The sequence below is a fragment of the Aulonocara sp. 'chitande type north' Nkhata Bay genome, linkage group LG3 (assembly GCF_057382095.1).
Source record: "Aulonocara sp. 'chitande type north' Nkhata Bay isolate Kocher_YH1m ecotype deep benthic linkage group LG3, A_spYH_male_GT1.1, whole genome shotgun sequence".
NCBI lineage: Eukaryota > Metazoa > Chordata > Actinopteri > Cichliformes > Cichlidae > Aulonocara > Aulonocara sp. 'chitande type north' Nkhata Bay.
Window position 1 is genome coordinate 15,712,102 of NC_141346.1, and position 14,432 is coordinate 15,726,533.

Genomic DNA, 14,432 nt, shown 5'->3' on the forward strand with positions numbered 1-14,432 from the left:
GGCGTGCCCCTTCCTTGAAGAGCCAGTAGATGTTGAAGCCCAAATTCTCCGCAGAGCTCTCCGCCGGGAGAGAGTGATTAGAGCGCGTTTGGACATTTTATCATTTTCTGATGATTTTCTGTGTGAACGTTACCGTTTTTCAGCACAATCTATAATTTATTTGAATAACATCCTCAGGCCTAATATTGCTCATGTGACACATCGCGGACATTCTCTCAGTTCTGTACATATTATTTGTATTGCACTTCGGTTTTTTGCAAACGGGAGCTTTCTGTATAATATTGGTGACGCTGAGCACGTTTCCAAGGCTACCATCTGTCAGGCAGTCAGGAATGTTACAGTTGCACTGAAACGTCTCCTGTACTCGTCTGTGGTGTTCCCCGGTCATAGACCCACAAGATTTATCAAAGAGGGATTCCACAAAATTGCAGGTAGCAGGATGAACAAAATTTAATACATGATGTGGTGATACTTGAACTACTACTTAAATTGTACATTTATTTTCAGGGTTCCCAGGCGTGATTGGCTGTATAGTAGGGGTGCAACGATATTCGTATCGATATTGAACCGTTCGATACAGTGCTTTCGGTTCGGTACGCATATGTATCGAACAATACAAAATTTGTAATTTATTTTATCAACTTTCCTTCTGACGATGCTGTCTGTGTTGAGCGCTCAGTGAATCTGCGTTCAACTACTCCGCCTAGGCTGCACTGTCGAGCGCAGATCCATTGAGCGCTCAACACAGACAGCATCATCAGAAGGAAGAGCGGAGTGCAAGCTAGCGAGACAGAAGTTAAGCTCTCCTTGCAACATGGCAAATTGAACCTCCCCGACCCTCATTCAGATGTGGCGTTTGGAATTATTTTGGTTTTCATGTGACGTATGACCCTGAAGGTAAGCGCGTCATGGACTAAAGTAAAACAGTATGTTGGATGTGCCACGCAATGCTCAATTACATGGGTGGGAGCTAGTGTGTTAGCGCAGTTAGCTTGTTTTTTTTTTTTTTTTTTTTAAATGACATCAGAAACAGCAGTATGCGACATTACGTGATGGCAGAGCTTCAGTTCATCCTTTGTCATTTTTTTTTTTTTTTTTATAAATAGGACAGGGGGAATGAATGAGAGAAAGAGGGGGAGAGAAAGAAAGAAAACCAAAGGGGAGAAGAGACGCTGAGAGGGGGGGGGGAAGAGAGAGAAAAAAAAAAAAGAACTCCTGGGTCACCTGTATGGAGAAAAAAAACAAAACAAACAAAAAAAACAAACAGAGGAGACAGCAAACAACAAAGAGCAACATAATAATAGAGAAAACACAGCACCATCACAATAAACTAGCTAGTCATAGATATCAATATTTACTAAATAATAAACGATATTGTGCAGCACACAAGATAGACAGCGCACAGTGTGCTTTGAGGCAGCAGCCAAGAAAGCTTTAGTCCGCGTCTGTGAATACCCATGTGTGCATACCTGTGTGGATCAGCATGCTTGCATTCCAAAGGTTTCTCCATGTAATGATCTGCTAGGGAGTGTGGGGGGGCCACAGCCCCGTCCTCCAGGGTGTGAAGCGGGTATGGAGGAGATCAAAACTCCAGACATCCAGAGGCCCCCAGAACACAAGAGACCATGGAAGACCAACAGAGGGGCAGCCGCGCCACTGTTCCAGTAAGAGCTGAGGAGAGTCCCAGATGAGGGCTCGCCCAGCAGCCGCGGAGCAGAAGTCAGGGGGAGTTGCAGTGACGCGCCCGTGAGCTCCGCCGGCCCCCAGCTGTGCCTGAGTGACCGAGCCCCAGGCCGAGAGGCCGGGGGCACCCCACCTCCAAAGGGGCCCGAGCGAGCCCCAGGCCCCAGGCCCCGACAAGCGGCCGCCAAGGAGTGAGCCGGTGTGTACCCGGGCGCCCACCCCCAGACACAAAGAACCACCAACACACCGACACCTGAGGGAGTCCGCCACCGGCAGGGGAAGTGGTGGTGGGTGGAGATAGGCCTCCAAACCTTGGAGGGCCTGAGGTGTCCCCAGCGCAGTTAGCTTGTTAACGTGTTGGCCGTCCAGCCCCATGCACGGGGCGCTCGTTAACGGAGATTTGCCGTGTTGTGGCGTTAACGTCATTTCAACGAGATTTACGCTGATAGCACTAGTGGGAACACAACGAATATGACTGCACATTTACGCCGACATCATCCTAGTGCAAAGACAAGTGGAAGCAGACAAAAACAACAAGCATGCATGCTACAAACTTTACCCGAGTCATTTAGACAGCCGTTAGCACATGATTCTCCTTATGGGGACCTGACATGTTTAATATGCTGCTGAGAATATAGCCCAGAAGAAGCGTATAATATAGCTTTTATTTTGGAAAGAGCCATTTCTCTGTAATAAACTCTCTTTTCCAAAGATGAGTGATTCCTCAATCAGATACAGGGCTCGCAAAATCGCTAGCCCCAATCGGGGCCAAAATCTACCTCTAAAATCTGTTCCAAAATCTATCTCTGCCCTGCCTGTCGGGCTATCGTAGGAAGGAAAAATATATGTCAATGCTTTTGCATTCTTTCGGAAATGTAGCTGGGTAATTATGTCATTGGCATCGGTGAGCCACTGTCAATATGTGACATATTGAAATCGCGTTTGAATTTGCGCTTGTTTTTTGCTTTCACTTTGCAATTGCGCGAACTGTGTATAGAGAGCGACAGCACTGATTGGTGAGTGATGATAATTTGCTGACACCGTCTTATCAATCGTTAGCTTACTATGCAAACATGACAAGTGAAATCTCCCGCAGCAAGCTTAAACATGTGAGAGGTTGATCGCTGAGCGTTATGTGAGTGCGCGTGTAAAAGCAGCAGGACATATATTTTAGTTCTGCTGAGCCAAATAAGACAGGTCAGGGTGAAGAAGTGACAGCCAAAGAAAAGCTTACCACAAAACGGAAAAGTTATGACAAATCAGACTATAAGGCAAAAAGAAAAAGTGCAGCTTTATGGTTTCATGGACAAAAGAATTTCTGTGGCTGCAATATGATGAGCTAAATAACCAGGGGTGCACATAAGTGGTCCACAGGTGCGCATTCGCTGTCAAAATAAAAAAGATAAACAAGATAAGAAGTTGCAACGCGTGTTTGCGTACATAAGATTTTCAGGAGGAGGACAGACATTTGTTTAGAACTCTTAAAGATGTCGAAGAAGCAAGCTCCTTTAAGCAATTACTGTGATGTTCCTCCACCTCCAAAGAAATGTCAGAAGGAGTCCGAACCACAAAAGAAGCACGTATTCTCGGAAAAGTAGTTGCAGGAGGTGAGCTGGCTTCAAACAAATGATGAACGCACAGAGATGTGGTGCGGAATGTGCCATGAAAATTTAATAAATGACAAATTAAAAAGGCATGAACATTTTTTTTTGTATCGAAAAAATATCGAACCGTGACACCAAAGTATCGAACCGAACCGAACCGTGAATTTTGTGTATCGTTGCACCCCTACTGTATAGATGGCACTCACATTCCAATCATTGCTCCTTCAGTAAATGAAGGAGACTATGTGAACAGGAAGTCTTTCCACAGCATTAATGTACAGGTACATAGTTCCCTGTAGCATTTCAAACTAACAAATTATTTCATTATAGTAATGGATGCTAATTTGTGTTCTCTGCACTGTGAAGATCATATGTGATGCTGCCAACATTATCACAAATGTGGAAGCCAACTGCTCAGCCTCTGTGAGTGGTGGTGGTGGAGGACATCCACCTGTTTTTCGGGCCTCCGTTTTTTTTCTAGTGGCCATAACGGGTCACATTTGAGCATACAGAGTAAGCAAATATGTACTTGTAATGTGCTCAGATAATTTTAATAAGTGCTTACAGAAAGAAAATTAATGTAGCCTCTAACTGCAATTGATTTACATAGGACAAACAGACCAAGCACTATGGCTTATAATACAATTACACCTTACCTGTTTGGACTATATTTTTATATTTCATTTTTACTTGCTGTCAGGAACGTTTGGGGCCTGTTGGGTTGCACCTGCGCTCACATCACATCACGAAATAAAATGTATAAAATAAAAAAATGAAATATAATAAATAACGTGTTAAATGGGTGGAATGTTTAAATTAACACTCACGCATTGACTCTATGTTTTGCCATGCATGCTCCCTTTCTTTTGCAGCTGAGGCTGTGTTACTTTTTCCCCGCAAAATTTGCATGTTATCGGCATATGCTGCCATCAGAATTTCGGCCTCAAGCGCTGTAAGATACATTGACCGCGCCTTCTTTCCCTCCGTCTCCATGGTGACTCGCTTAATCTGTGCTCCACTAATCAGGGCTTTATGTATCCTCGTGCGCGCGCTTAATTTGGGGTTAAAGCAACTCCGCGTTGATTGAACTAATTGTTATCAGCCTTTCTGAAACCGAATATTTTGAGTTGGACAGTTCGGGGTTACTCAACCCCGTGTATCATTTTTAACTCTGAGTTTTCTAAACCGGCTTCCTGAAATAGGGCCCTGGGGTCCGTTCTTCGTACCTCGCTAAGTAAGTTAGCTGGATTTGATTGTTGACGATTTCGCGTGATCTTGGATCGTTCGGTTCTCCGAAGCTCATCCGGGACTTGCTGTCATAGCAACAGAGCCGTAAGCGTAAACCTGCTCGAGAGCGATTAGATCGCGGCCACTCAGGTATGTCCGCTTCATTTATACGAAAGCAACAGCGATATTTTACCACTGTTTTCCCATAAATAAATATTATCAATGTAACTAAAGATAATGCAGTACTTGATTCTTTTATTGATTTCATACAGATACATACAGGTCATTTCCTAAAAAAAGGGAAATGTACTATTAACATTCTATTACATGTATGTGATTATTACTAGAGATGGACCGATCCGATATTACGTATCGGTATCGGTCCGATACTGACCTAAATTACTGGATCGGATATCGGAGAAAAATAAAAAATGTAATCCGATCCATTAAATATCACGAAAGCACCTCACAAAACTTGCAACACGCCATAACTCACCTCAGAACGTTAGCACTCGGAGCAGTATGCATCACGTGATAGAGCGGCTGTGGCATGCGGGACCTGTCGGTGGTCTGGATAGCATGTGGAGCTTCGCTAGCAACCCGGCATTTCATCTCCGACAAAGTTATCCCCGAGAGAAGTAAAGCAAGTGTGTAAGTCCATCTCTGAATGTTTGTAAAGCATTCCTGCGTTAAGCTTAACAAGCGATATATGGAGCGACTGCCTCTTCTTGCTGCTACTTCAATCATGAAACTGCTTAACGATCAGCTGATCGGCTTTTCTGTTGCGAGTCCGTCTCTCTTGTTTGCTTTTGGTCCACTTTGCACCAGAAAGAGGAAACCAGCGGCTGAACAACAGCAGCACGTTTAAGCTTGATAAGCTGTTGTTAGAATTTATTTAATATTTCTTTCTACACCAGGATCTTTTTCTACGTAGCTGACGGCTGTAACTGTGCAGGGGCGGATCTAGCAAAGTTTAGCCAGGGGGGCCGATAGGGCATGAACAGGGAAAAGGGGCACAAAGACACACTTTTCTTTATTCTCATTTAAAATGTCTAGCTTTTAATAAATAATTATCCGAATCTTACACCCAAAGTTTTAATTTGATGTAAAAGGAATAGAAGTCCATTACTGTATATAGTAACTATTAAGTCTAATATATATACCCTAGTAAGCTATAGTACTTTTTCCTTTGGGAAGGTACCATCTGTGCAGTCTGCAATTTTGCTGAAGAAAGATGTTGAATCTATTTAATATTTCTTGAAAAATAATTGATTTCTGTGCATTTTTTTTCACACTGCATCAAATTAAGGTTGATTACGTCGATTAAGCATCATGAGGTGGAGCGTGAGGGGTGGTTCCCTATTTTTTATTTATTTATTTTTGTTGTTGCTGGGAGTTGGAACCCTATTAGTTAGGTTGCTTAATATTTACGCTAAGTACTCTTTAAAATACCAGAATAGGGAGGATGGTGTAGGTTTAAGTTTATTAGATTGATCAGTATTGCTGAACTATGAAACATTTTTTTTTGCATACAGGTATAACAGAATAGCTTTAGTGTAGTTGTTGTTTTAAACTTGAGTATGAACTTATACAAAATTCAGCAAGATATTTAAAAAAAAACAGTTTTGTTGATTAAAAAACACTATATCGGATTCATATCGGTATCGGCAGATATCCAAATTTATGATATCGGTATCGGTATCGGACATAAAAAAGTGGTATCGTGCCATGTCTAATTATTACAGATGCAATTCATATTTCAGAGTAGTAATAGTAAATTACTTCGTGTAATCAAGATGAGAGACCACGGCTATAAAAGCGAAGGTGGATTTGGGAAGTCTGTCCTAGCCATGTCCTGTCCGTATACGCAAGCAACCCATTGCAGAAGGTGCAAGATTGATAAGGAGAGTTTTCAGAATTCAGCGTATATTGCGGGATAGACAGAATCCTTTAGCTTAGCGCGACAGTGTGCTCATAGAGAGATATCGATTTTCCCGTGAGGGTATTATTTACTTAACCAACTTGTTGACGAGGGGGTGCAGGACCACCACCTGTCTTTTTTTGCTCTGCCCTTTTCTTGGTTGCTGTTATAAACAAACAAACAGATTATTTCAGGGTCTCTTTTCAAGAGACTAAAAGCAATATAAGTGATAAATATTACCATTCTGTAGAATATTCTTATATTTCACTTTTACTTGTTCCCATGTTCTAGTGGGTCCTGTTATGGCTCTAATGTGAAAGAGGATATAATGTAATATAATATAATATGATATAATATAATATGCTGCCGAAAAATACTGAGCGCGCTCCTTCGACATTTTCGCCGACCAATCAAAGGGTTGCCGATCAATGTTTCTACTATCGATGCGTAGCCCCTGTTAAGCCACCCAGTGATCTCACATTACTTCATCCAGCTATACTAATCGTCAACAACAGGTGTGTTCGGAGAACCGGAATAGCGAGCTCAAAGTTAGCGCGATGATTTGATCTTGGATGTAGTAAGCGAGGTACGAAGAACGGACCCCTGCAGTTGGTCCTCGTGGTGTTTTGAACTTGAATTCAGCCTGATTTGTTTTTCATGTCTTCTCCTCCATCATCAGTTATCAGGAGAGCAGACAGTCAAAGTACAAGAATTCAAACAAACACAGAGATTCTACTTACAGAGCAGACACAGCACAGATGTTTCCTTCATCGTCCTTCTCACTCATTTGAGCTTTATTTCATTTCTGTCACTGACACCAAGTAAAGCCCGCCCTCTTCCTCCTGCTCAGAGGAAGAGGGCGGGCTTTACAGTGTGCAAACATGAGGCAAACAAAGTGTGGGTGAACTTTTTTACTTGTAAACAGGAAAAAAAATATTTTAAAAGTGTCATTGGTCCAGGGTCTTTCACTCAAAGCTTTTTAACACAGTCCTCTCTCGTGACATCTGGTGGCAAAAAACATGAGGAACAGTTTGAATCTACAATTTAATGTGTACTGTTTCATTATGGCTGCCCACTCTACAGAGCAGAGTTCACAATTCTGTTTGAAAGTCAGCCTTGTGTTGCTTTGAACATGTATTGTTTCGCATAAAAAAAATTATGTCTAATTGCTTAAAAATAAATGTTGTCAATAAACTTCTTTAAAAATGTGCCATGGTGTGCCATGCTCAGTCACAAGCAAAGTCCTTTGCTTGTGACTTCTTGATGTTGGTAAATACAATAGATGAAAATACATAATAAAGATTTAATATACATATAATAATGTACAACACATTATGGAGTATGCTTCTGCTTCGAGGTCCTGCCTCCATCCTGACACAGTGCTTCTGAAGCACTGTGTTGTTTTTATTGACACACGTGCCAGAGCATTCAGCTTCACGTCGCCTATGACTAGTTAAAGTTTTCCATGTCTTTCATTAGTTTTTTCTTATTTTAGGTTATCATTTAGTTTTTCACCTTTCTTCGCCTGTGCTTTTGTTATTGTGGTAGTTATCAGCTAAAAGAAATATCTCACTTTTTCTTAAACTTTCGTCCTGTCTCTCGTGTATCTGCTTTTGGGTCCGATCCTCAGACGCATTGGCCATTCCAGCCATGACAAAAAGTATAACTATAAATACACAGCAGTTCCTTGTTCTTTAATCGGTTTGATTTTATTGATCTGTAGTTTGGTTGCTGAACAAATCCATGTCCATGTAGTGGACGTCCCCCTCAGTGAGAGGCAGATACAGTGGGGCAAAAAAGTATTTAGTCAGCCACCGATTGTGCAAGTTCCCCCACCTAAAATGATGACAGATGTCAGTAATTTGCACCAGAGGTACACTTCAACTGTGAGAGACAGAATGTGAAAAAAAAATCCATGAATTCACATGGTAGGATTTGTAAAGAATTTATTCGTAAATCAGGGTGGAAAATAAGTATTTGGTCAATAACAAAAATACAACTCAATACTTTGTAACATAACCTTTGTTGGCAATAACAGAGGTCAAACGTTTACTATAGGTCTTTACCAGGTTTGCACACACAGTAGCTGGTATTTTGGCCCATTCCTCCATGCAGATCTTCTCGAGAGCAGTGATGTTTTGGGGCTGTCGCCGAGCAACACGGACTTTCAACTCCCGCCACAGATTTTCTATGGGGTTGAGGTCTGGAGACTGGCTAGGCCACTCCAGGACTTTCAAATGCTTCTTACGGAGCCACTCCTTTGTTGCCCGGGGGGTGTGTTTTGGATCATTTTCATGTTGGAAGACCCAGCCTCGTTTCATCTTCAAAGTTCTCACTGATGGAAGGAGGTTTTGGCTCAAAATCTCACGATACATGGCCCCATTCATTCTGTCCTTAACACGGATCAGTCGTCCTGTCCCCTTGGCAGAAAAACAGCCCCATAGCATGATGTTTCCACCCCCATGCTTCACAGTAGGTATGGTGTTCTTGGGATGCAACTCAGTATTCTTCGTCTTTCAAACACGACGAGTTGAGTTTATACCAAAAAGTTCTACTTTGGTTTCATCTGACCACATGACATTCTCCCAATCCTCTGCTGTATCATCCATGTGCTCTCTGGCAAACTTCAGACGGGCCTGGACATGCACTGGCTTCAGCAGCGGAACACTTCTGGCACTGCGGGATTTGATTCCCTGCCGTTGTAGTGTGTTACTGATGGTGACCTTTGTTACTTTGGTCCCAGCTCTCTGCAGGTCATTCACCAGCTCCCCCCGTGTGATTCTGGGATCTTTGCTCACCGTTCTTATGATCATTTTGACCCCACGGGATGAGATCTTGCGTGGAGCCCCAGATCGTGGGAGATTATCAGTGGTCTTGTATGTCTTCCATTTTCTGATGATTGCTCCCACAGTTGATTTTTTCACACCAAGCTGCTTGCCTATTGTAGATTCACTCTTCCCAGTCTGGTGCAGGTCTACAATACTTTTCCTGGTGTCCTTCGAAAGCTCTTTGGTCTTGGCCATGGCGGAGTTTGGAGTCTGACTGTTTGAGGCTGTGGACAGGTGTCTTTTATACAGATGATGAGTTCAAACAGGTGCCATTCATACAGGTAACGAGTGGGGGACAGAAAAGCTTCTTACAGAAGACGTTATAGGTCTGTGAGAGCCAGAGATTTTCCATGTTTGAGGTGACCAAATACTTATTTTCCACCCTAATTTACGAATAAATTCTTTACAAATCCCACCATGTGAATTCATGGATTTTTTTTTCACATTCTGTCTCTCACAGTTGAAGTGTACCTCTGGTGCAAATTACTGACCTCTGTCATCATTTTAAGTGGGGGAACTTGCACAATCGGTGGCTGACTAAATACTTTTTTGCCCCACTGTATGAGCTGAAACACAGGAATCGAACCAGGGACGCTGCTGTTATGGAGCTGAACTGGAACCATTCAGACACTGAGGCCCTCTGAACACATTTTAATTACAGCTGTGCAGAGACACACTGATGACTGACTGGAACACTATGATTCACATTTTACATTAACACCATCCTCACACATGGTTTATATATGACCACTAGAGCATAACATTGAATCAACAAGAGCAGCACTAATGTTTCTATAGCTTGTTATGAATATAATTAACATGCTAACCATGTGCTGTCTGAAATATAATGGCTGCATTTTACTCACTTCTGAATATAAATAACTGAGACCCCAACAATCAAATAACTTCCTTTGAGTGAGCACTTGGCGACAGTGGTAAGGAAAAACTCATTTAACAGGAAGAACCCTCCAACAGAACCAGGGTCACGTAGGGGTAGACAGCTGCCTTGATTGGTTGGGGGTGAGGCAAAGAAGACGGGGCAAAAGAATTGCTGTGGAAGGATGCCAGAGATTGATAATGACTAAATCGATATTAGATATTAATGTGCTGAATTGGAACCACAAACTAATGTGAATCAAGTTAATCTGTTTTGACACATCTAAAAGTGCTGCAGCATCAAGATAGCCCCAAATAACTTGATGCTTTCTTGTAGGAGTGCCTGTAACTCAGGAGGAAGAACAGGTTATGTACTAATTTGAAGGTTGTTGGTTTAATCCCTGTCTGATCCAATATACTGAACCCCAAGTTGCTCCCAGTGTCTTCATTGGAGTGTGAATGTTATTTAGAATGCTCTCTCCTACATGTAGAAGAAAAGTGTTTGGGTTGTGAAGCATATTTTATAAAGTACTATATGTAGAATACCACTAAATAAAAATAACAAAACTCACTTTTTGCCTATTCTGTGTATTTATCAGCCCTGGATTAATAAGATGGTACTTGCAGTCCAGTAAGACTGGAAACATTTTCCAGGATGGCACATTCATATATGACATCATCAACAGAGCGTTCCTCCAGGTGAGCTAGTAGAGTTTCTGTTCATGTCTTTTGTCACGGTTTGGTATGGCAGACCGTGGGGGGTGTAGGGAAGGAGGACCCAGGCGCGGTGCTCTGTGTGCGAACAGTGCGTTTATTTACAGTGTGTGGTACAAAACAACAATAAATCCCCGTGTTTTCCCCAGACTCCCGTGTCGTGTCCTCCTAGTGCTCTCTGCTCCTGTGTCTGCACTCCCGGTGCTCGCTGCTCTTCAGGCCTTCCACGCTCCTCCTGCAGGAAACAATAGCGGCAGCTGTCAGGACACTAAACAATGGCAGGCATGCACTTAACAACAAAACCTAGACTGGGTGACTAACGTAGAGTCTCAAGCAATGATCCCACACCAGTGGGAGCTCCAAGACTCTCTTAAGTAGCTCCCCCGATGAGGCCTGATCAGCAGCAGGTGTGTGGTTTCGGGTGTGGCCCGTCCCCTAGCAGGGCCACACCCCCAGGCCTGACGGCGCCTATAAACGAGTGCTCAGACACACAGCCACCCACACACACATATGTACAAGCATAGAAAAGAAGGGGGAGCAACACCAAAAATACATAATATAACAGGTCCATGACTGCCCAGGGGTCCTGGGTCGCCCAGTCCAAGGACCCTGACATCTTTAAAGATGTTGTTAAAAAGCTGTCATCTCACTAAGGACACAAATGAAGGAATCGCCTAGGAAAAATGAGAAACTATAGCTTCTTATAAAATTGACAAGTAATTTGAAATAGTTATCTATGAAAATTATGAAGTTACCAAAGTATTTCACATTTTATTTGACAACACAGATTGTTTGAATGAAATTCTGTTTGTTCATTCAAACATAACACCAGGACAAAAAGCATCTTTAGTTTCTTAATGGGAGGACAGGCTTATTTTATATTATTAGATATAACTAAATACATTTCCATTGCTATTCGGATGACACCCAGTTATATTTGTCTTCCAAGCAAGATGACAGAGTATAGTTAGTTATAATTTAGAACTTTGAGTCTTATAAAAGTCAATTAAAAAAAAAACAACTTTTATTTAGTTTGACCTTGAAAAACTTTTCTGTTGACTCTATTTGACTCATAAAGAATACGATCTGTTTTGTAAATCTTGGTCATTTTACATTAAAACAAAATGATGACACCACAGTAGCCACGCCTATCCCTCTGATTATCACATGCAAAGCAGCTATTTTTCTGTAACTTAAAGTGTTACCAGTAGATGGCAGCAGACTTTAAATGACTTATGGCCATTTCAAGCTTCACTGACAAGATTAGTAGGAGGAGCTCTGGGCTGGTTCAGATTTTGAGATCCTGAGTCACATGTTCGTGAGTTTGTTGTTTATCAGCCATTATCATTTAAGCTCTGCTTTTAATCTGAACTACTGAGTGTGACACTGTACGGGAAAAAAAATTAAGACGGACTTTTGCGAGATCTCGCAAAACTAACTCGGGATCTCGCAAAAATTTTGCGAGTTCTCGCACAACAAACTCGGGATCTCGCAAAACTTTTGCGAGATCTCGCAAAAGTTTTAGCCGCATTCTTCCCGTTAGCTCAAGACCTACTACAGCCGGGAGGAACACCGCTTTCCCGGCAAATCGTGCCTCGACCTCCCGGTCGGCTTCGCGCCGGCGTCCGTAGAATGCGGCTAAAACTTTTGCGAGATCCCGAGTTTGTTTTGCGAGATTTCGCAAAACTTTTGCGAGATCCCGAGTTTGTTTTGCGAGATCTCGCAAAAGTCCGTCTTAAATTTTTTTTCTCCCATGTCCCCTACGGGGCTCCGTAACACTGAATGCTTCACAGGAACATTGGAAATAAATAATAGGCAGATAAACACTTATCATTGATAAGACTGACTCCCTTCCATTCTTATAAGTTTGTGATGAATCACAACAGAAAAAATATCCATGTAGTCCAATTGCATCTGTTCAATTTGCCTAATTTGATTTAACTAACAGTCAATATTCCTCTGAATTTTGAATGTGCAATCATAAAAAAAACAAGAACTCACAATTAGAAACCTGATACCAGAGAGTTTTATTTAATTTTTGCTTTTAAAATTTAACAAAAGGAATCATTGTCGTGTCAGTGGCTGCTTTTGGTTTCTGGGTGACAAAGGAAACAAAGTCATTCTCAAACACATACATCCTCTACTCAATCATTTCTGTGCAACCACTGAATGATGACTGAGTGTGGTTCTGGTTTAATGCATATTCTTTGTTATCTGCACTGATAATCAGTGAAGTGTGATGTTCCATGTGATACACTGGTGAAATACACAGAACAAAACCATAAAAATAGAGTGACAGCAAAAGTTTCTTAATCCTGAGGAGAAATATTACTCCAAGAGCAACAAACATAAATGAAATATTTAAAAAGAAACAGTTAAGTGACCATAAATAGAAAAAAAAGGTGATATAATGTCCTCTGGTCTGAAGTACTGGGAGACCAGTTAGAGAACAGTAGCTGGACATCAGTGGTTGGACTGGTGGACTACTTCAGTGAAGAGTAGACGACGTCTGGCTCTGGTTTAAAGTCTGAACACAAACACACACAGTTCAAACAACAGGAAACATGATTACAAGCTTTGTAGTTTAACCAAGACCTCCAATCTCCACCTCTCTGCATCACACACAGTCCCAGTTCAGACTTTACTGGGAACCAGCTCAGATCACAGAGCTTTTTGAAGTTCCCAAAAGTCAAACTGGAACCCAAAGACATGAAACAAACTCTCACATTCACACTTACGTTCGGTTTGAAATCACAAATTAAAATAAACCCATGGATGTCTTTGGACTATGCAAGAGAACATGCACATCCACACATAAAAGCACATGGATTTTAACTTGTTACCTTTCTGCTGTTAGGAAATACTGCTAACCATCACAAAACTGCAACCCTGGGGGATAATCATTATTAGCTTATATAGAAACAGGACCAGGCTGCTGTCAGAATCTGCTTTTCCTGCTGTGCAAAATAGTTTTTACCTCTCAGATGTAACAGGCTGATGGGGTATTGTTGTCACCCTGGCGGGCGGACAGTGTGGACACCTAATTTTGTGAATGTGATAATTTGAGCAGGGTGGCATATGAGCTTCAAATTGATACCATAGACACATCTACTGACACTCTTGGATCAGTTCAGATCTCAGTATCATTAACCTCCAAGGTCAAGATCAGAGGTCAAGTTTTCTTCAGCTGTTGCTTGTAAATGCAACAACTGGAGGACAAGGTGACAGGATTTTGAAAGGGATACCACAGGTGTGACTATCAGGAGGCTGTTTTGTTTGTAGTCAGTCAGTCAATCCAATTAGATTTACAAAATGTCTTTAAATCTTACAAGTTATGTAACATCAAACTCTTCACTGTTGTTTCAAGAGAAGGAGGACAGCACCTCTATCATTGATCTAACGTTTTTCTGTCCATGTCTCTTTTTATAGGAACAGGTTTTTTGTTTTTATATATTATGTGTTTGCTTTTTTTGAAATGAGAAGTGTGAGTGTGATATCCTTCACAAATCTGAGATCTGAACTTGGATCGTGTTGTGGTTGTGTTAGCTTAGGTTAGGAGGATGCCTGGAAGCAGAGTGA